The sequence below is a fragment of the Cricetulus griseus genome, chromosome 2, assembly GCF_003668045.3.
Source record: "Cricetulus griseus strain 17A/GY chromosome 2, alternate assembly CriGri-PICRH-1.0, whole genome shotgun sequence".
Taxonomy (NCBI): domain Eukaryota; kingdom Metazoa; phylum Chordata; class Mammalia; order Rodentia; family Cricetidae; genus Cricetulus; species Cricetulus griseus.
The window spans coordinates 64,026,972-64,048,306 of record NC_048595.1 but is presented as its reverse complement, the minus strand read 5'-3'; the positions used below and the strand labels follow the sequence as shown (position 1 = coordinate 64,048,306).

At 36.9% G+C, this 21,335-nt stretch overlaps 1 protein-coding gene across 1 annotated transcript in view; it reads left to right on the top strand.

Annotated features, from left to right (window-relative positions):
* The window catches only part of LOC100756343 (coiled-coil domain-containing protein 171), a 332,880-nt gene that overhangs the window by 290,768 nt on the left and 20,777 nt on the right, over positions 1-21,335 (top strand). The gene's annotated exons all lie outside the window — the stretch shown is intronic.

Below are 21,335 nucleotides of genomic sequence, written 5' to 3'. Positions count from 1 at the left end.
GGAGCTTCAAATTACTGTGAGGTTAATAGTTTATGTTTTATAAAATGGAATAAAGCTATTATATTTTATACTCTTTTTACAAGCTGTAGTTAAGAGGTTAGTTTTTAATTTTTCTGTTTATTGAAAAGAGATTTTCTTTCATAACATATCCTCATTACCGTTCCTCCTCCCTCTACTCCTGCCAGTTCTTTTCTTCCTCATCTCCTGTTCAGATCAACTCCCTTTCTGTCTATTAGAAAACAAGAAGGCATCTAAGGAATAATAATATAATATATAAAAGATAAAACAAAAACTAATACATGAGAATAGGACAGAACAAACAAACAGAAGGAAAAGAGCCCAAGAGAAAGTACAAGAAATAGACTCATTTGTTCACACACTTAGGAATCCCATAAAACATTAAACTGAAGCCATAATGTATATAGAAAGGATCTATAGGGTAAAAAGAGAGAATAAAAATATAAATAAAATAAGACATAACATTATGAGACAAGGAACCTTCAAAGATGTTGTTGAGTTTATTTTCTGTTGGCCATCTACAGCTGGTCATGCAACCTACCCTTAAGAGTAGTTTGTTTCCTCAGTGAAATTCCTTGGAGGAAACTAAGCAGTTCATTTGGAGATTGCTTCTAGGTTAGAGATGGGAGCGTGAATCCACTTCTCCTTTCAGCTCTAAAATCCCATTTGCTACATACTCATGCAGGCCCGCTGCCTTACTCTCTGTGAGTTCATATTTGCATCAGTCTTACTGATTTAGAGGGCCTTGTTTTCTTGGCGTCCTCCATCTCCTCGGCTCTTACACTCTTCATTCCCCCTCTTCCATGGGGTTCCCTGAACCGGGAGAAATAAATAAATGTTTCAAAATTGTATTTTTGACACTTACCTCCTATCAGATGAAATCAGGTGTGGTCAGGGTGGTATGGTCATAGACACTTACTTCCTGTTATACAAAGAATTAACTCAAAATGGATCAAAGCCATTTGTATAAGACTCAACAATGAGAAAAATCCATAAAACCCACAGGTTTAAATCCTCAGGTGCTTAGTTTTGTAGTTGATTCATAGATACAATATCACAAAGGTAAGAGTCAGAAGAAACCCAAATGTACTAGAATTCTTCAAAATTAAAAAAAATTCATGCATGAAAAGACAGAGCCAACACAATGAAGATATAATCAATAGACTGGGAGAAAATATTTATAATTACATATCTTGTTAAAGTCTAATGTAGACAATATTAAGAGCCCTTTAATTCAATAGGTAAATGATAAGCTGATTTTAAAACTAATCAAAAGATTTTAGTAGTTACTTTTGTTAAGAACATAAACAAGTATTCAACAAATAGTTAGGAGATACTTGATATCACTTGATGACTTCTCAGTAAGTTAAATTTGAAGTTCCCATTTGACACAGCAAGGCTCCTCCTACGTTTATATCCAGAAGAATCCAAAGTAGTTCTTCAAACAAAAATATTTCTGCATAGCAGCAGGTGAATATTCACTATAGCCAAGGGGTTTTTCCTCAATGTAAGTCCATTGATGAAGGGATAAAAACATATGTTTATGTCATTTAGCCATAAGTTTCAATATATTTAAATGTATTTTTAAAATTTTATGCACCTGAGTATTTGCATGAATGTATGTATGTGCACTGTGCATGTGTCCAGTGGTCATGCACAGAAGTCCAGAAGAGGGTGTTAGATCCTTTAGAACTGGAGTTATAGGCAGTTGTGAGCTGTCACATGGATGCTTGGAATGGAACCCAGGTTCTCTGCATGAGCAGCAAGCTCTTAACTGCTGAGTCATCTCTCCAGTCCCAATGTACCATGAAATTTTGATCTGTGTTGCAGTATGTCTAAAACCCCAGATTCATCAGAACAGACCCCTTAGTCTTCTTCATGAGGCCACACTTATATGATTCCATTTTTATGAAATGCCCCAAATTGGCAAATCCATATTGACAGGAATCAGGTGAATGGTTGACAGTTGCAGTAGGAGACAATGGAGGTGAACGCTGAATGGGTACTGGTTTCCTTGGGATGAGGAAACTTTCTGGAAGTAGATGGCTGTACAGAATCACAGGGATCCTAGATGATTTACAAATGAAGAAAATGGCAAATTCAATTTTGTTTGTGTTTTACTACATTATAATTATTTTTTTTAACATCGAGTTTTTGTCTGATGTGGGACTCATCTTAGACAGGGTGGCCAAGTGTTACACTGCAAAGTAACATGATACAGAGAAACAGGAAATTTGGGTTCTAGAGAAAACTACTGACTCACCTCAAAGCTTTGGGAAGCAAATCACACAGTCTCCATGGGTCTTGGTTTTCCTGGCTATAGGATGAAGAGTTTTAATTAAATGAAATCTAAATTCCTGAACTACTCTAAAATCCTTTTATTTGAGTTATAAATAGCAATTTAGATTTCTGAATTTTATGTTTTATGTTGTTCCTGTTTCAACTTACATCAATAAAATGAATATGTTTCTAAATTTGGTTATATTCAGCACCAAGAAACCATTCACAAAAGCATACTAGGTATATAAACCTCAGAATATAACTTATAACTAGGTAATCAAAAAGTCCCCAAAGTAATTGGAAAATGGATTAGTATACTTGTAAGAAATATTTCCTTTTTAATACACATTTTTTTGATATTTAATATGTCAGGAATGTGAACTTTTAGCTTGTCAAACGATTGTAACATATTTGAAAATTATAGTAATTTGATTAAAATGTTGCCTATAAGGCAAAAGGTTTAGTTAATGGAATCCATATGTAATTAAAATGCAGAACTAAATGTAATCAGACTCCAGTGACTAGTGCCTTCATATTGATAGTTTTACAATGGCCTCTGGGGTTGAAAGTTTAAATGTTACAGAATACAATAGTGCTGTAGAAAGCAAGCTGACTGTTTAGCTGTGTTAATGTTACCAACACAGTCACTTAGTGCTATGTGATGATGGCATCCTGGATTGTCATCATTGTTTTAGTAGTATCCTCTGTTGGCAGGTGGCAGATGCACATGGCTGCTGTGCCACTGGAAGAGCACAGCCTGCAGCATAGACAAACCAAGATGAAGGTCCCCGCTGTGAGCCAACCCACACTCTTTTTTTTTAATAACAGAGTTGCTTAATTTGGGTGAATTCACTTGAATCATATGAATGTAACAGACACAACACTATGCACCAACCCACAAAAAAAGTTAATTTTTTCCCCCTGAACTGAAAAAAAAAAAAAAAAAGATTTTCTCTGGACGATTTTTAAGAACCGACATCCTGTGCTAGAGTTCTCTAATCATCACCAGCACAATTTACAATCAGAACACACAGAGAGCCGGTTCAGACCAGCTCATCTGTTGATCTTGGCAGCAGCCCTTAATCTTACTGTGTACAGCTGCCACTTAAGAGTGGTGGTGGTGGGACTCAGCAGAAAGTGGTGGGGTGGGGTGGGGTGGGGTTTGGGGGGGTGGGGGTGGGGGGAGCTGCAAGGCTGGTCAAGGCAGGAGCACACAGACCTGCTTCATCTCAATGGTCTTTCGAATTTTACTGCCCTCCACCCCTTTTTAACCCAAAATTAAATACGGACCTCTCCTGAGCCACTGCGCTCCAGGCATAAGAAATTGTAATGTCTGGCTTCCAGAAACTGTCCCGTCAAAATGTGCTTCTGATTAGGTGGCTTAATTACAGCTGTGAAAACAATGTTGATTTAGGCCTCAGGATTCCAGGGCATGTCAGCTGCTATTAGCTAACCTTGGACTGAGTCCACCATTTTAAAACTCTGTACCACTAACGTCACCTTGCTTGACAACTTTTTATTCCAGTGGAAAAGTTGCCAAAAGCAGTACATTTTAATCAATGTATTGTTCAACACACAATTTCATTTGTTGCACCATTAATGACTTTATCAAGAATAAGGAAGCTCTGTTTGTTCAAAACAGTAAGTTTTGAGTAGTATTTTTGAAGGGCCAACTGACACAAGAATTATTTTTAATTCCTTTAATTCAGTTTTATTTTAAATCTAACATGTTGGTTTAGCCACCCAACTTTATTGCACCTAAATTTTCCTGACAGTTTCATTTGCTGTTAGGAAATAAAATTGCATTTTTTCAACATGGGAAATAATGACTAGTTTTTAAAACGTTATGTTTGAAGCTTCCCTTGCCTGAAGCTTGTTGAGGCCCAAACTCAGTTTACTTTTGGAAAGAAACGGACCTCATTAAGTAGTTTTTAATATTTTAATATTGCCTGTGTTTTTTCTATGGTGAGAAGGGTGATTAGACTTGTCTATTTCCACCTGCAGGGTAACTAAAAGTTGTAATTATTTGATGGCTCCAATACTTTTGAATACAATAGCTGCAGATACCATGAATAACTATGTATTTTAGGCAGCTGTAATTGTGTACATTGGATATGTAAACTTGCTCTTATGTGAGCTAACTCAGCATTTGTTCAAGTCGAATGAGGGGTTCACACATAAATAGTTCATTGTAGAAATGGACACATGTATAGATAAGTGGGTTTGTGTTTTGAAAGGCTCCTGATTCAAAATAGGGTGGACACCAGTATTCCTGTATGTATCCAGTGACAAGCAATAGAGTCTTCATACCACCAGATTTCTATGGAGTCATGCTTTATATCTGTTTTTACTTCATCTAATATTTGAGCAAATCTTTGTCAAGCATATAAAAGAAGTACTATTTGTTCATCTTAGATGAAGAAACTCAGCCCCAGAAAGGGGATACAATATACCCAAGATAACAGAGTCTGAGTTAGAGCTACTGACTGCATAAAACCCATAACCTAAAGATGTAAACAGATGTTATTTCTGAAAAAAAAGAATTTCAGGTGATGTGATGGTGGGAGAATATTAAGAATGACCAGGCTCACATTGGTCATTAAGGGACAACTACATTTAAGTCTGAATAAAAGTTTTATAGTTTTTTGTGTAAAAAAAACCCTATTTTTTTTCATTTCAGTATAAAGCAGCTGTGTGTAAAGATGGACAGATTGTCTAGGTCTACAGTTATCTTTTACCTAGAACAAAAGGACTCCATCCTTTCATTTTGAAGCTGCTTTCATGCACAAAGAATTCAAGGTGTATCCTCCCATGTTAGGCTGGGTTTGAAGTTTCAGTATCTTGCGTTTGTTCTTATGATTCTGTGTTAGCTGAGAAATTGCGAAGAAATAGCCGTCTTCCTTTTGCAGAACTTTGGCTTAGGGCATGCTTTGATAGGCACTGACTTTGGCTTACTCTTGTGGTTATCCTCTGTTCTCAGTGGTTGCCTGACACAAATTGGGATGATATGCTTCAAGAAGATAAGGGGCCAATGAAGGTTATGGGACTTTACTTTTCTAGTCTTCATCATTTTATTTCTGTTGAAGTCCAGTTGAAACTAATGAATTTGGTTGAAAATGTGTCATATAGATTGTATGCAGTATATATTTTATTTTCCCCATAATCAAATGTTTATTTTGATAAGCTTTGCTAAACCCTACTGGTGTCTTAGGATTCACTTTGAAAAGGTATCTTATTAAGTAACATTCGATACAATAGATTCTTATGATTAAAATTATGTATATGTTAACTGGTTTTGCCTTTTCTTCATAATATAACATTTCCTTTAAGAAAGTACAAGAACAAAAGAGATTTGAAGAATACATATATATATATATACATATATATATATATATCATCATTTTATGGTTGTACATAATTTGGATATGAAGTAAACTTTTTTGAAATATCATGGTTTCACATATTTGTTTCCCGATACATATTTTCTGTGATTAATTCACTCATTTCATTACAAGTGCTATGGGAGACAATTCATTTATGTTAGCTTTCTTGCAAGATGTGAGGAAGCATTTGCTAAAAGTTATACTACAAATTTGTGTATACAATTTATATTTCTCACCCTACTTGGAAATTTAGATAACAGAAGCAAAGTTTTGTGACTGTACTTGTCCCTCTTTCAGAATTTCATTGCTAGCCAGGTCACCTCCTTTGTCTAACTATTACTGAAAATCATATTTCCACAGCCTTTCCATTTTTTAAGAGGAGGAGATAGCAAAGGAGAGAACCTGCTGACATGACATACCGACTTGTCCACCATAGATCAGGGCTTGAGTCTTTGTATCTCAATTACTGTGCACACCCCACCCCCCATACCTACACCCTCCACCCCCATACCCACCTACTTACCCCCAACACCTATGCACTCACACACATTTACACACACCCATACACCCACACCCACACCCACAAACACACACACACATGCAACACACATGCACACACTATTAATGAATAAAAAATTCAAATAATCTACAAGATACACATGGAGCATATTTGTATATTTGTAGAGGCTAGTAAATTGTACATGCTTTATTTCTTTAATTGGGAAGAGTACTGTATTCTTAACAAGACCACCTGATTGACATGAAGTCATTTAACAATGTAATGACAATGAATTAATATTTATTAAATTAATAAATGCTTGCTGGCAAGCATCTTATATATATTTGGGAATCACATAGAAGAATTGAGATGTATCTCTGAAGACATTTATATATGCATTTGGATATAACATTCAATGCCTCTGTTATTAGACTATCCCAGTCCAAATCTTTTGGAAGTTCGAGCCCAGGACAGTGATTGGATATGAAAGGATGATTTGGACATCAGGAAGCCTTTTCCTGTGGTATGCAAGCTTCTAGAATTAGCTCGCAATCTTCGATGTATTCCAGATCTGCTTCTCATTCAGCTTAGACATTATATCTAGGACCTGATAAAGACCATGGTCTCCATACCTTGCTCAGCTTTGTTTTTGCTGAGCATAGAGTCTGGAAGTTAGGTATTCTGCACCCTTGCTGTGCCTGACTCCCATTACTAAGTAGATTATGGAATCAATGAATTCTGCTTCCTTTTGAAGAGTTCTAAAATCTTTTAGAGCTTTTACTCTTCCAATCTTTTATGCAAGAAAGATAGTTGTGTCTGCACATGGATTGAATACAAAGAGATGTAATAAGTTGCTGATTTGATGGAATTTATAATCTAGTTGGTGAGTCAGGACAGAGACATAATGCAATAAAGTGATAAATGCTCATGGGGCTTAAATATGATTTATTTGTACTGAAGTGATTAGGTAATATTTTTTGAGCACTTCAGCTTTATTTTGAAGTAAGAATAGGGTTAGAACAAGGAATTTCAGGCAGGGGAGCTATGTGAGCAGACAACATATTGGCTTACAAGAAATTAAAGCTAAATTGTGAGTTCTCTTTCAGTATTGTTGACATTTTAACCTATTTTTGCAATTCTGTATGGTTTTCTAAACACACTATATACTCATTCTTTTTTGTGATAAAGGTACTATTTGTGATCTTAGGAAAGCAACAGGATGATGCTGGGGGAAAAAAGCCAACAGCTGAGACTGTTAGATCTTTGCAAACCACAATGCAAAACACTATGGCTGCCTTACTTCTTTTACTAGATCATTTATAATTTTCCATTGAAGTTACTTCCTCCCCACCCAATGATCAAGGGAGATTATTTTAAAAAGCAAAGTATAATCATATCTTATTGATGCATTATATATGTATATGCAATATATATTTTCATCTATATCTATCAATATCTATATCTCTATATAGATGATGTATATAGTTTTCAAACCAGAGGCTTGGTGAAGGGCAGGAAGGGAAAGAGGAGGAGAATTAGCTAACATTTGTCTGGTACTTTCCTTGTATGAGACACTGCCATGGCCTTATATGTTTCAATGTATTCAATACTTGCAACACTCCTATACAGATATATTACTCTGGGGTATGGGTACTATCTCAGAATCATAGGTGATGAAGCAAGGATGTGAACACTGGTTTTCAAGTTAAGTAGCTCATTCGTGGTGGCTAGTCATGTGGGCTCTGCCTTCTGTATGATCTTGGTTTGAGCTGTTTGGCCTGTTTTGGCCTATTCAGGAATGCTTCAGTTTCCTCACATGTTGAGAATGAAGGTACCAATAGCACCTCCCTCTGGGCTGTGTGATGGTAAATTGAAAAGGATGTTTGTAATGTCCTTGCTATTACATTAACACCTCTTTCATTCTGCTGTAACCAGTTGAGGATAGAATTACAAGTTTTGCTTGTTCTTAAAGTAGGAGTTACTACTGCTTTTTTTTTCTCATTTTTTTTATCAGTTCAAATTAGAAACAAGCTTGCGTCATATGTCAATCCCTTGTCCCTCTCCCTCCCCTCACCACAACCCCTCACTAGCCCCCAAACTTATCCCCCCTCTGCTCCTCAGAGAGGGTAAAGCACTCCATGGGGGTTCCCCAAAGTCTGTCATATCATTCTGGGGCAGGCCTAGGCCCTCCCCCATGTATCCAGGCTGAAAGAGCATCCCTCCATGTGGGATGGTCTCTCAAAGTCCCTTCTTACACAAGGGATAAATACTTATCCACTACCAGGGGCCCCATAGAGTGCCAAGGTCTCCTCATTGACATCCACTTTCAGGGGTCTGGATAAGCCCCATGATGGCCTCCCAGACATCAGTCTGGGGTCCATGTGCTCCCCCTTGTTCAGGTCAGCTGTTTCTGTGGATTGCACCAGCCTGGTCCTGACCCCTTTGTTCTTCATTCCTCCCTCTCTGCAGCTGGGTTCCAGAGTTCAGTTCAGTGTATAGCTGTGGGTTTCTGCCTCTGCTTCCATCAGCCACTGGATGAGGGCTCTAGGATGGCATATAAGGCAGTCATCAGTCTCATTATAGGGGAAGGGCATTTAGGGTAGCCTCTCCACCATTGCCTAGATTGTCAGTTGGTGTCATCCACAATTGTAGATTTCTGGAGATCTCCCTAGTGCCAGATCTCTCCTTGGACCTATAATGGCTCCCTCTGTTATGGTATCTCTCATCTTGCTCTCCTCTATTCTTCCCCAAACTCAATCTTTCTGCCCCTCCATTTCCTCCTCTTCACTCCTCTTTTCCCATCTCATTCTGCCAGCTCCCTCTCCCCTACGTTCATGCTTCCAATTAGCTCATGAGACCCTGCCCCTTCCCATTCTCTGGGGACCATGCATTTTTCTTTTAGAGTCCTTCTTGTTTCCTAGTTCCTTTGGTGATGTGGATTGTAGGCTGGTAATCCTTTGCTCTATGTCTAAAATTCTTATATGAGTGAGTACATACCATGTTTGTCTTTTTTGTGACTGTGTTACCTCACTCAGGATGGTTTCTTCTAGTTCTATCCATTTGCCTGTGAATTTCAAGACTCCATTGCTTTTTTCCACTGAATAGTACTCCATTGTGTAAATGTACCACATTTTCTCTATCCATTCTTCAGTTGAGGGGCATCTAGGTTGCTTCCAGGCTCTGGCTATACCAAACAACACTGCTATGAACATAGTTGAACATATGTCCTTGTTGTGTGAATGTTCATTTTTTTGGGTATATGCCCAAGAGAGGAATTGCTGGATCTTGAGGTAGACTGATTCCCATTTTCCTAAGAAACTACCAAACTGATTTCGAAAGTGGTCTTACAAGTTTGCACTCCCACCAGCAATGAAGAAGTGTGTTCCTTTTTCTTCACATCCTCTCCAGCATAGACTGTCACTGGTAGCTTTGATTTTAGCCATTCTGGCCAGCGTAAGATAGTATCTCAGAGTTGTTTTGAGTTACATTTCTCTAATGGCTAAGGATTTTGAGTATCTTTCAATCATTTTAGATTCTTCTGTTGAGAATTCTCTATTTAGTTCTGTGCCCCACTTTTTAATTTCATTGATTGGTGTTTTGGTGGATAGCTTCTTGAGTTCATTGTATATTTTGGATATCAGCCCTCTGTCAGATGTGGGGTTGGTGAAGATCTTTTCCAATTCTGTGGGCTATAGTTTTGTCTTACTGACTGTGTCCTTTGCCTTACAGAAGCTTCTCAGTTTCAGGAGGTCCCATTTATTAATTGTAGATATCAATGTCTGTGCTAGGGGTGTTATGTTCAGGAAGCAGTCTCCTGTATCAATTCGTTCAATGGTATCTCCCACTTTCTCTTCTAGAAAAAGTGTGGCTGGAATTATATTGAGGTCTTTGATCTATTTGGACTTAAGTTTTGTGCATGGTGGTAGATATGGATCTATCTGCAGTCTTCTGCATGTCCGAATCCAGTTGTGCCAGCACCATTTGTTGAAGATACTTTCTTTTCTCCATTGTATAAATTTAGCTTCTTTGTCAAAAATCAGGTATTTGTCAATGGCAGTTTATGCTGGAGAGGATGTGGAGAAAGCAGAACACTTCTCCACTGCTGATGGGAGTGCCAACTTGTACAGCCACTTTGGAAATCAGTATGGCAACTCCTAAGAAAATGGGAATCAGTCTACCACAAGATCCAGCAATTCCACTCTTAGGCATATACCCAAAAGAAGCACATTCATACAACAAGGACATCTGTTCACCGATGTTCATAGCAGTAGTATTTGTAATACCTAGAAACTGGAAGCAGCCCAGATGCCCCTCAACTGAAGAATGGGTAGAGAAAATGTGGTACATTTACACAATGGAGTACTACTCAGTGGGAAAAGAAATGGAATCTTGAAATTTGCAGGAAAATGGATGGAACTAGAAGAATCCATTCTGAGAGAGGTAACCCAATCACAAAAAGACAAACATGATATGTACTTGCTTATATGTGGATTTAGACATAGAGTAAAGGATTACCAGCCTACAATTCACACTGCCAGAGAAGCTAGTAAACAAGGAGGACCCTAAGAGAGACATACATAGTCCCTTGGAAAAGGGGAAAGGATCAAGATCCCCTGAGCAAATTGAGACCACAGGAAGGGGTGGGGAGGGAGCTATGAGAATGAGAAGGGAAGAAGAGGAAGGATGCAGAGGTCATGAGGGAGCAGAAAGGTTGATCAGGGGAAGAATAGAAGAAAGGATATGTGATAGGTAGGGTTTTAGTTTGGGGGGGGGTGGTAGGGGAGGACAGGAGGGAGAAGGGAACTGGGATTGGCATGTAAAACAATCTTGTTTCTAATTTAAATAAAAAAATCTGAAAAGAAAAAATCAGGTGTTTATAGGTGTGTGGGTTAATATCAGAGTTTTCAATTCGATTCCATTGGTCTATCTATCTACTTTTGAGCCAATACCAAGCTGTTTTCATGACCATGGCTCTATAATAGAGCTTGAAGTCAGGGATGGTGATGACTACAGAAGTTCCTTTATTGTACAGTGTTGTTTTGGCTATCCTGGGTTTTTTTTAAATTTTTTTCCATATAAAGTTGAGAATTGTTCTTTTAAGGTCTGTGAAGAACTGTGTTGGGAATTTGGTGGAGATTGTGTTGAATTTGTAGATTGCTTTTGGCAAGATTACCATTTTTACTATTTTGATCCTATCTATCCAAGAGCATGGAAGATATTTCCATTTTCTGGTATCTTCTTTAATTTCTTTCTTTAAAGACACAAACTTCTTACTGAACAGGTCTTTCACTTTTTTGGTTAGTATTACCCCAAGATATTTTGTGTTGCTTGTGGATATTATGAAGGGTGATATTTCTCTGATTTCTTTCTCATTGCATTTATAATCTGTATATAGTAGTGCTACTTATTTTTTGAGTTAATTTTATTTCCTGCTACTTTGCTGAAGGTGTTTATCAGCTGTAGGAATTCCCTGGTAGATTTGTTGAGTCACATATGTAGACTATCATATCATCTACAAATATTGAAAGTTTGACTTCTTCCTTTCCAATTTGTATCCTCTTGATCTCCTTTTGTTGTCTCATTACTCTAGCTAGAACTTTAAGTACAGTATTGAAGAGATATGGAGAGAGTGGACAAGCTTGTCCTGTTCCTGATTTTAGAGGAATGACTTTGAGTTTCTGTCCATTTAGTTCAATGTTTGGTGTTGGTTTGCTGTATATTGCTTTTATCATGTTTAGATATGTTCCTTTTATTCCTGTTCTCTCCAAGTTCTTTATCATGAAGAGATGTTGGATTTTGTCAAAGGCTTTTTTATCATCTAGTGAGATGATCATGTGGTTTTTCTTTTTCAGTTTGTTTATATGGTGGATTACATTGATGGATTTTCGTATGTTGAACCACCCTTGAATTCCTGGGATGAAGCCTACTTGACCATGGTGGATGATTTTTCAGATGTGTTCTTGGCTTCTATTTGCCAATATTTTGTTGATTATTTTTGCATTGATGTTCATGAGGGATATTGGTCTGTAGTTTTCTTTTTTAGTTGTATCTTTGTGTGGCTTTGGTATCAAGTAATTGTAGCCTTGTAAAAAGAGTTTGACAATGTCCCTTTTGCTTCTATTGTGTGGAATAATTCGAGGAGTACTGGCATTACCTCTTGTTTGAATTTCTGGTAGAATTCTGCAGTGAAGCCATCTGGCCCTGGGCTTTTTTTGGTTCAGAGACTTTTGATGACTACTTCTATTTCATTAGGGGTTATAGGTCGATTTAAACTGCTCATCTGTTCTTGATTTAATTTTGGTAAGTGATATCTATCCAGAAAATTGTCCATTTCCTTTAGATTTTCGAATTTTGTAGAGTACAGGTTTTCAAAGTATGACCTGATGATTCTCTATTTCCTCAGTGCCTGTTGTTATATCCCCCTTTTAATTTCTGATTTTGTTAATTAGCATGCTGTCTCTCTGCCTTTTGGTTAGTTTGGATAGAGGTTTGTCTATCTTGTTGATCTTCTTAAAGAACCAACTCTTTGTTTCACTGATTCTTTGTAATGTTTTCCTAGTTTATACTTTATTGATTTCAGCCCTCAGTTTAGTTATTTCCTTGCATCTACTCCTCCATGATGAGTTTGTTTCTTTTTGTTCTAAAGCTTTCAGTTGTCCTGTCAATTTACTAGTGTGACTGTTCTCCAGTTTCTTCATGTGGGCACTTAGTGCTATGAACTTTCCTCTTAGCACTACCTTCAGAGTGTCCCATAAGTTTGGGTATGTTGTGTCTTCATTCTCATTAAACTCTAGGAAGTCTTTAATTTCACTTTTAATTTCTTCCTCGACACAGGAATGGTGCAATTGGGTGTTATTTCAATTTCCACGAGTTTGTACATTTTCTGCAATTTGTATTGCTGTTGAATTCTATTCTTAAAGCATGGTGGTCTGATAAGATACAGTGGGTTATTTCAATTTTTTTTGTATCTGTGGAGATTTGCTATGTTGGTAAGCATGTGGTCAATTTTAGAGAAGGTTCCATGTGACGCTGAGAAGAAGGTATTTTCTTTTGTTTGGATGGGATGTTCTCTAGGTGTCTGTTAATCCCAATTGGGTCATAAATTCTGTTAGATCCTATGTTTCTTTCTTAAGTTTCTGTCTGGTGGTCCTGTCTAGTGGTGAAAGAGGGGTGTTGAAGTCTCCTACTATAAGTGTGTGGGGTTTTATGTGTGGTTTGAGCTTTAGTAATGTTTCTTTTAGAAATGTGGATGCCTTCGTATTTGGGACATAGATTTTTAGGATTGAGACTTCATGTTGATGGACCTTTTCTGTGATGAGTATGAAATGCCCATCTTCAATCTTTTTTGATTGATTTTAGTTTGAAGTTTAATTTGTTAGATATTAGGATTGCTACACCATCTTGTTTCTTGGGTCTATTTGATTAGAAAATCTTTTCCCAACCCTTTACTCTGAGGTAATGCCTGTCTTTGAAGTTGAGATGTATATAGCAGAAGGATGGATTCTGTCTTCATATCCATTCTGTTAGCTTGTATCTTTTCATAGGCAGGTTAAGACCAGCGAAATTGAGGGATATTAATGTCCATTGATTGTTGATTCTTGTTTCTTTTGGATTCATTGTTGGTGGTGTCATTGTGTGTGGATTTCACCCTCCTTTTTCTTTTTGAGTTTGGTAAAGTGGGATTATCTGGCTTTCAATGTTTCCACTGAGAAGTTGGGTGTAATTCTGATACATCTTCCTTTATGTGTCAGTTGGCCTTTTTCTTTTGCTGCTCTTAATTTTTATTCTGTAAGTTTGGTGTTTTGATTATTATATGGCGAGGCGACTTCTTGTTGTTGTCTATTTGGTGTTCTGCAAATTACTTGTACTTTCATAGGCATATCCTTCTGTAGGTTGGGGAAGTTTTCTTCTATGATTTTGTTGAATATGTTTTCTGTACCCCTGAGCTGTATTTCTTCACTTTCTTCTATACCTATTATTCTTAGGTTTGGCATTTTCACAGTGTCCCTTATTTCCTGGATATTTTGTGTTAGGGATTTGTTGGACTTGAGATTTTCTTTAGTTGACGACTCTATATCCTCTAGTGAGTCTTCAACAACTGAGATTTTTCTCTTCCATCTCTTGTATTCTATTGGTTATGCTTGCATACATAGTTCCTGATTGTTTATCCAGCCTTTCCATTTCTAGCATCCCCTCATTCTGTGTTTTCTTTTTTTTTGTTTCTATTTCAGCTTTCATGCCTTGAACTGTTTCAATTATTTCCTTCACTTATTGGCTTATTTTTTTCCTGGCTTTCTTTAGATTCTTTAAGAGAATTATTTATTTCTTGAATTTTTTTGTTTGTTTTTCTTCTATTTCTTTAAGATATTTTCTTGTTTCCTCTTTAAGGGACTCTATCATCTTCATAAGTATTTTCTAAGGTCCGGCTCTTCTTCTTCTTTTGTGTTGTGCTTTTCAGATCTTGCTAGTGTGGCATTCCTAGATTCTGGTCGTGCCATACTGGTCTTTCTGTTGTTGAGTGTGTTCTTATTCTGTCTTCTGTCCATATCTTCTTCCAGTGTGTGTAGGTGGAATCTCTCTATCTCCTCTTGTTAACTGGTGGTATATGTGGGCCAAGTCTTCAGTGTTTGCAGCTCTGGATGGTCTTGCTTCTCCTGGTATTTTCCTCCCTCAGCAGGGGTCAGGACTCTCAGCAGAGGTCAAGGCAGAGATTCTCCCTCAGTAGAGGTCAGGGCAGTGGAGGGGGAAGGCAAGTTACTAATTCTTGTCTTGGTGGAAAAGCATTGTTTTCCATGAGTTAGACTGTATGAAGTCCAATGCTTTTGATTGCACTTTCTGTTTGTCTAAATACTTAATTAGGTTTTAAAATCTGCTATTAAATATATGACTCATTGATAAGAAGTAGTGGCCTAATATATTAATCTTCCCTTGAATAAAGAGATTTTTGTTTTATAGTTTGTACACTTAGTTTAATTATCTGCTTTTTACTACATCAGTATGATGGGGGATGTCTTTTGTACATATGTTTCTCTTATTGGTTGATGAATAAAACACTGTTGGCCAATAGGGAATCAAGATAGGCAGGACCAGAAGACAAGGAGGATCCTGGGAAGGTATTTTCTTGTACCAAAGTATTGGTCAGCTGGTAGATTGTGTGTAGGCACAGGGAGCCATGATGTAGGACACAAGAGCAGTAACATGTCTCCAGATATTTCTCCGGTAAGAGAAGACCACATGGCAATACTTAGATTGATAGAAATGGGTTAGAAATTAAGTCATAGCTAGCCGATAAGAAGCCCTAGACATTGGCCAACAGTTTCATAATTAATATAGTGTCTCATGTGTTATTTTGTGGCTCTGAGTCAGCTGCGGAACTGGGTGGGAATCCTGTAACATAATGGTACTGTAACATGGTTTTTATGAACTTTCACATAAAAATTTGACAAAAACTTAAAAAGGGGATTTTAGAAACAAAAGAACAGAAAAGTCAAGCACAACTTCTTGGTAGCAGCATTTTTTTCTGAGATGAAATCACTAAATTAATCCAACTTATATATTTTAAAAATGCTTTGACTTCAAAATTTACATCTAAGGACAGGTTACTTGGGAAAAGAGTTTCTGCTTTTTTTCCACAAAAAAATAAAAAGGTACGGGTTCCTTCCAGACTAATATGATTTGAATGAAGCAAGACCCCCTGAAACAATGTCCTAGCATCTAGCATCTAAAACTAGCTGAGACAATGCAGCCTTACAGACTACAAAAACAAGGACTTGGCCAGGTTTCTGTGTTTTGTCATGATCCCCATGGTATAAACATCACCCCCAACCAGCAGAAGGCAGTTTGGAATGAATGGCACCAAAATTCCCAAATGTTGTTTATAAATGTTTGTTTTCATTTAAATGGGTTGGTTATAAATGGTTAATGATCACAACTAATCTCTTTTTAAAGTAAAAGCGAGATTATGGTATAGAAATGAATACTTTTCTTTGGAATGGATTTTCATTTATTGATACAAATTTAAGGTCAATTTTATGATATGTATATTTCTCCTCTTACTTAGGTATTGTGTTTGTATAGCTCATTTAAAAATGTAATATATAATTAAATAAAGGTAATAGATAATTACCTATAATAGTCAAAATATAATATAAATATAATATAATATAATATATTGTCTCATGTGTTATTTGGGGTCTCCGAGGCAGCTGCGGAACTGGGCAGGAATCCTGTAACATCAGTACAATCCAGCACAATAAAATGAAGTACATATAAAGTTTGGTCCTAAGAAATCAAACTACTCTGAGATCTTAGAAACAACAGATTGCTGTAATGTGAACTTGAAAATGGAACAACTCATGGTACATGTTATCATTGTCACAAACCACTCATACACATGTTCATTGCAACATCTCAGTTGTGCATATGTTAGAGACATTCTGAGATGTTAACATTCATGAGTATTTTGTGGAATTTTTGGATAAAAGTTTATGTCAAAGTACCATTTAGTATACTTTTAAGTCATCCCACTGATTTGCTTTAGTATGAAAGTAAGATATTTAGCAAATGGAAATGAAGGGAAACATCACTTTATGATGTAAGCATGCATAAAAATATTTGATCTATTTGTTTGGTACTATTTAAATACAAAGTACTCTTTACTAATAATGATCTTTCAAAGCTAAGTTGACTTAAAACGTTTGTAAGATTTTGCTATTCTAGCGTATACATTATCATTTAAAATAGTCAAATAAAAATTGAAAGATGCTGTCTTAGTTTCTTTTCCTGTTGCTGTGTTAAAACATTCTGACAAAAGCATCTTCAGGGAGAAAGTGTTTATTTTGCTCACAGTTCAAGGGTACAGTTTGTCATGGCAGGGAAGTCAGGCAGCTGCAGCTTGAAGCAGCTGGTCACATCACATCCACAACCAGGCAGCAGATGACATGGGTACTCTGTGCTCAGCTCACCTTCTCCCTTCTCTACAGTCTAGGACTCAAGCCCAGGTAGTGGTGTACTAACCTCAATCAACCTCATCAATATAATCTCTCAAGGTCACATCAAGAGGCTAAGTAATCCTTTTAGGTGTGGCTGGCAGCTTGTCTGTCCTGTGCTTCTAGATCCTGTCAAGTTGACAACACTAACTGTCAGAGATGCTCTTAGCCCCAAGTTATAAGAATAGTATTGGTCAGCTGGTAGATTGTTTGCCATGCTGAATTTAACTCTGAATCTCCAGAGTTCACATAAAAAAAAAAAAAAAAAAAAAACTGGATCTGGTAGCATATGTTTGTAACCCCAGTGTGGAGAGGCAGGGAAAGGTAAGTCCCTGGAGCTTACTGGCCAGACAGCTTAGCCTCCTTGGCAAGATCCAGGCTGTGTAGAAACATGATATGGTAGACAGTGCCAGAGGAGCAGCATTTGAGACTGACCTGGTGTCCATGTACATGCATACCCACAGCCACAGACAAATACACGCACACAGAAATACACAGACACACATCACACACACACACACACACACACACACACACACACACACACACACACACACACACACACACACACACAAAGTCATTCTCTCTTACGCTGTCATAGTTCATATAGTAAGTTCAATAGAGTGCTCCAGAAAGCACTTGTTTACCTGTTTACCCGGGATCTCGGAATGTGGTCTTATCTGAAAATAGAGTGCTTACAGATGAAATTAATTAAATTAAAATTAGGCCATCTCAACCAGGGTGGGCTGCTATCCTTACAAAAACACATAATATAGGCATGGAGACATTGAGGGAAAATGGACAAGACAGAGAGAGAGCCTGGTTCTGCTGACACCTGACTTCAGATGTTGAGCCTCTTGAATTGTCAGAGTAAATTTTGCTGGGTTTATCCAGCCAGTTTCTGGTAATATGTTATGACATCACTAGGAAATTAATTTATTAATTTTGCTTATTTTGTTGTCTGTTGGAAAAACAAACTCCTAAGAAACTTTTCAAATTCATTCTCATAGTTATTTTATTTAGACATTTTTGCTTTCTCAAGGACGTTAAATTACCTGTCAAATAAAAATTATGTATATTTAAGGCATACAATTGGGTTCTGTGCTTAAGTGAGATGAGGCACTGTTCATGCCTGGCTTTTGTTTCACTTAGCATAGTCTCTTCCTGATTCATGTGTGTTGGGGACAACACTGCCTTCTTTTTTTATGTCTAAATGATAGCTATTTCATATTCTTTATCCATTCATGTGTTTATTTTAAATTCATTAAAATGGTACTATCATAGCACAGGGCTTTTAAGCCATCATCCATTTTCCACCATGAACAGTGTTTACTTTGTTTCATCCTGAAAGGAAAGAAATAACCAACCAAGTCCCTGATTATTCCTTTCCTAAGTACTTGAGTTCCTTATATCTGCTATATACCATGCCAAATGCTATGTGCATATGAATAATAATTGTAAGCAACACTAATATTTATTAATATTAATTTAATTATTATTATTTGTTAAGCTTATTGTGAACTAGGGACTTTGATGATGCTTCATCTATATCATAGACTCATTTAACTCTCTGTACACTTACACCAAGCAGGTAACTATTTCCTTTTTTCAGGGAAAGAGGCTACCAAGTGCAGAGTTTAAGATTTGAACTCGGCAGTATAAACTCAAAGATACTAATTTTCTTCCCCACTAAAATTTTTTTATTACTACATCTTAGTGTGTGTGTGTGTGTGTGTGTGTGTGTGTCTGTCTGTCTGTCTGTCTGTATCTGTCTGTCTGTCTGTATCTGTCTGTCTGTCTGTATCTGTCTGTCTGTCTGTGTGTCCATGTGGTGTGTGTGTGCCCATGTCCCCATATGCTGTAGCATGTCAGAAGTCAGAGGGCAGATTGTGGGTGCTGGTTCTTTCCTTCCACCATGTAGGTCCTAGAATCAGACTCCAATTGTCAGTGGTGAGTCTCTTTTACCTACTGAGGTACGTCGCTGGCCTTTCTTTTCCATCTCTGCAGTGTGATTAAAATACAACTGAACTATTTTAAGTGTGATCTTAGGCTCATTCATAGTATAAAACTCTCGACACCATCTCTGTATCTCTTTTCCTTTTGTAAAACTGAGACTTTGTACCCATAAACCATCTGGCAATGTAAAAATCATTCTCCATCTACAAAATTCTGCTATGAGCTTACCTACTGCCATCATGGTTTGGAGTGCTCTGAGTATCTCCTATACAGTATAATTTCTATTAGATTTCTTAGCATAATGTCATCAGAGTTAATTTTATGTATGTTGTGTATATGTCATAATTTCCTTTCTTTTTGACTATTTCACTGCATTATTTTATAAATTATTTATTTGTTTTTATGTGTAGGAGTGTTTTGCCTTCATGTATGTGTTTATACAACAAGGATATAGTATCCACAAAGGCCAGAAGAAGGTGTCAGATCCCCTTGGACTAGAGTTACAGATGGTGTTGAGCTGCAATGTGGGTGCTGGATACTCTGAAAGTACAGCCAGAGCTCTTAACCATCGAGCCATCTCTCCAGTCCCCAGATATTGCAATTTGTTGTTTTTGAGACAGGTCTTGGCTGACCTGGAACTCACTATGTAGACCTGGTCCCTTAGTTCTAGGATTAAAGGTATACACCAACAGGCCCAGCCTACTTCACTGTATAATATACTGCAATTTGCTTATTCATTCATCAACCTATCAAGTCAATCAACTTGAGTTACTTTCTTGCTTTAACTACTATAGCAACACTGCTAAATAACATGGTGGTCTGTATTTTTTTTTAATGTGCTATCAGTTCTTTTGTGTGTTAACTCTGAAGTGAAAGTGCAGGATGGTATAGGAATTCTGTTATATTTTTTAAGGAGTTACCATATGATTTTTCATAGTGGTTGTGTGGTTTTATAGCCCCACCATCATTGCACAAGATCTCCAGTGCTGCATCTTTACTGTCTTAGCTTTGATAGTTGCTACTGATTGCAATAATGCCATATCTCATTGAAGTTTTCCTCTGCATCTCCAGTGTTTTTGTAATGTTTGTTTTCTTTTTATGCGCTTATCAACTGCATGCTTGTCTTTGGACAATGTTCCCTCAAAGTCTTGCTCAGTTTTGAACTTAGATTTTGCTGCTAAGTCCCAGGAACTCTGTATATATGTGGATTTTTATCTCCTAGCAGATGTATGATTTACTAACATTTCTTCCACTTAGTGGGCTATTGCTTTCCTCTTCTGGAGTCTTTTTAAGTTTTTATGGTCAGTTAGTCTGTTTTTTCTTCTTCTTTTTTCTTTTTGTTTATACCTTTGGAATCACACCCAACAAATCTTTGCCAAATCTATTTGCCATAAAGCTTTGCCCTGGGCCACTCCTAAGAGCCTTATAACTTTTAGCTTTAGATATAGGTAGGTCTTTTACTTGTTTTTACTTTATTTTGGTATAGGGTATTTTGTAAGGGTCTAATTTCACTTTTTCTGCATGTAGTTCTCTAGAACTATTGTTGAAAAGATTATGTTTTCCCCACTGATGGTCTTGACACAGAGTCAAATTGGCATTTTACATCATGTAAAAAAACAACACACACATTTATAAACTAAAATTATATCTTTTGGATGTCTTGTGTGTGACTCATTGTAGACAGACTTTTTTGGGGGGGCACCGGTTCACAAAACAATTGACATGGAGACTTTTTATTAATTATAAAAGCTTGATCTATAGCTTAGGCTTGTACCACTGTCTCTTATAATTTAAATTAACCCATTTCTATTAATTTATATGTTGCCATGTGACTCGTGGCCTTTACTTCTCTTCCTGCATGTCTGTTCTCTCTGCCTCCACTAGGAACTCCACCTTTCTTATTCCTGGATCCAGAATTCCCTGCTATACCTTCTGTCTAGCTATTGACCATTTAACTTTTTATTAGACCAATCTTTATACACATAGTATAAAGGAATATTTCATAACACTTCCCATTTTTGTCTAAATAAAAAAGATTTTAACTCTAACACAGTAAAACTATATACAATAAGAACAATTACCAGGTAAGAATTACACTTACAATATCCAGTCCATTTGTACTTCGTAAATTTGGAGAAAGTACTGTATTATATCCTATCTTGATGAGTCAAAAGTTTTGTACCTAATTTACTTTGTATCATAGATTGTATT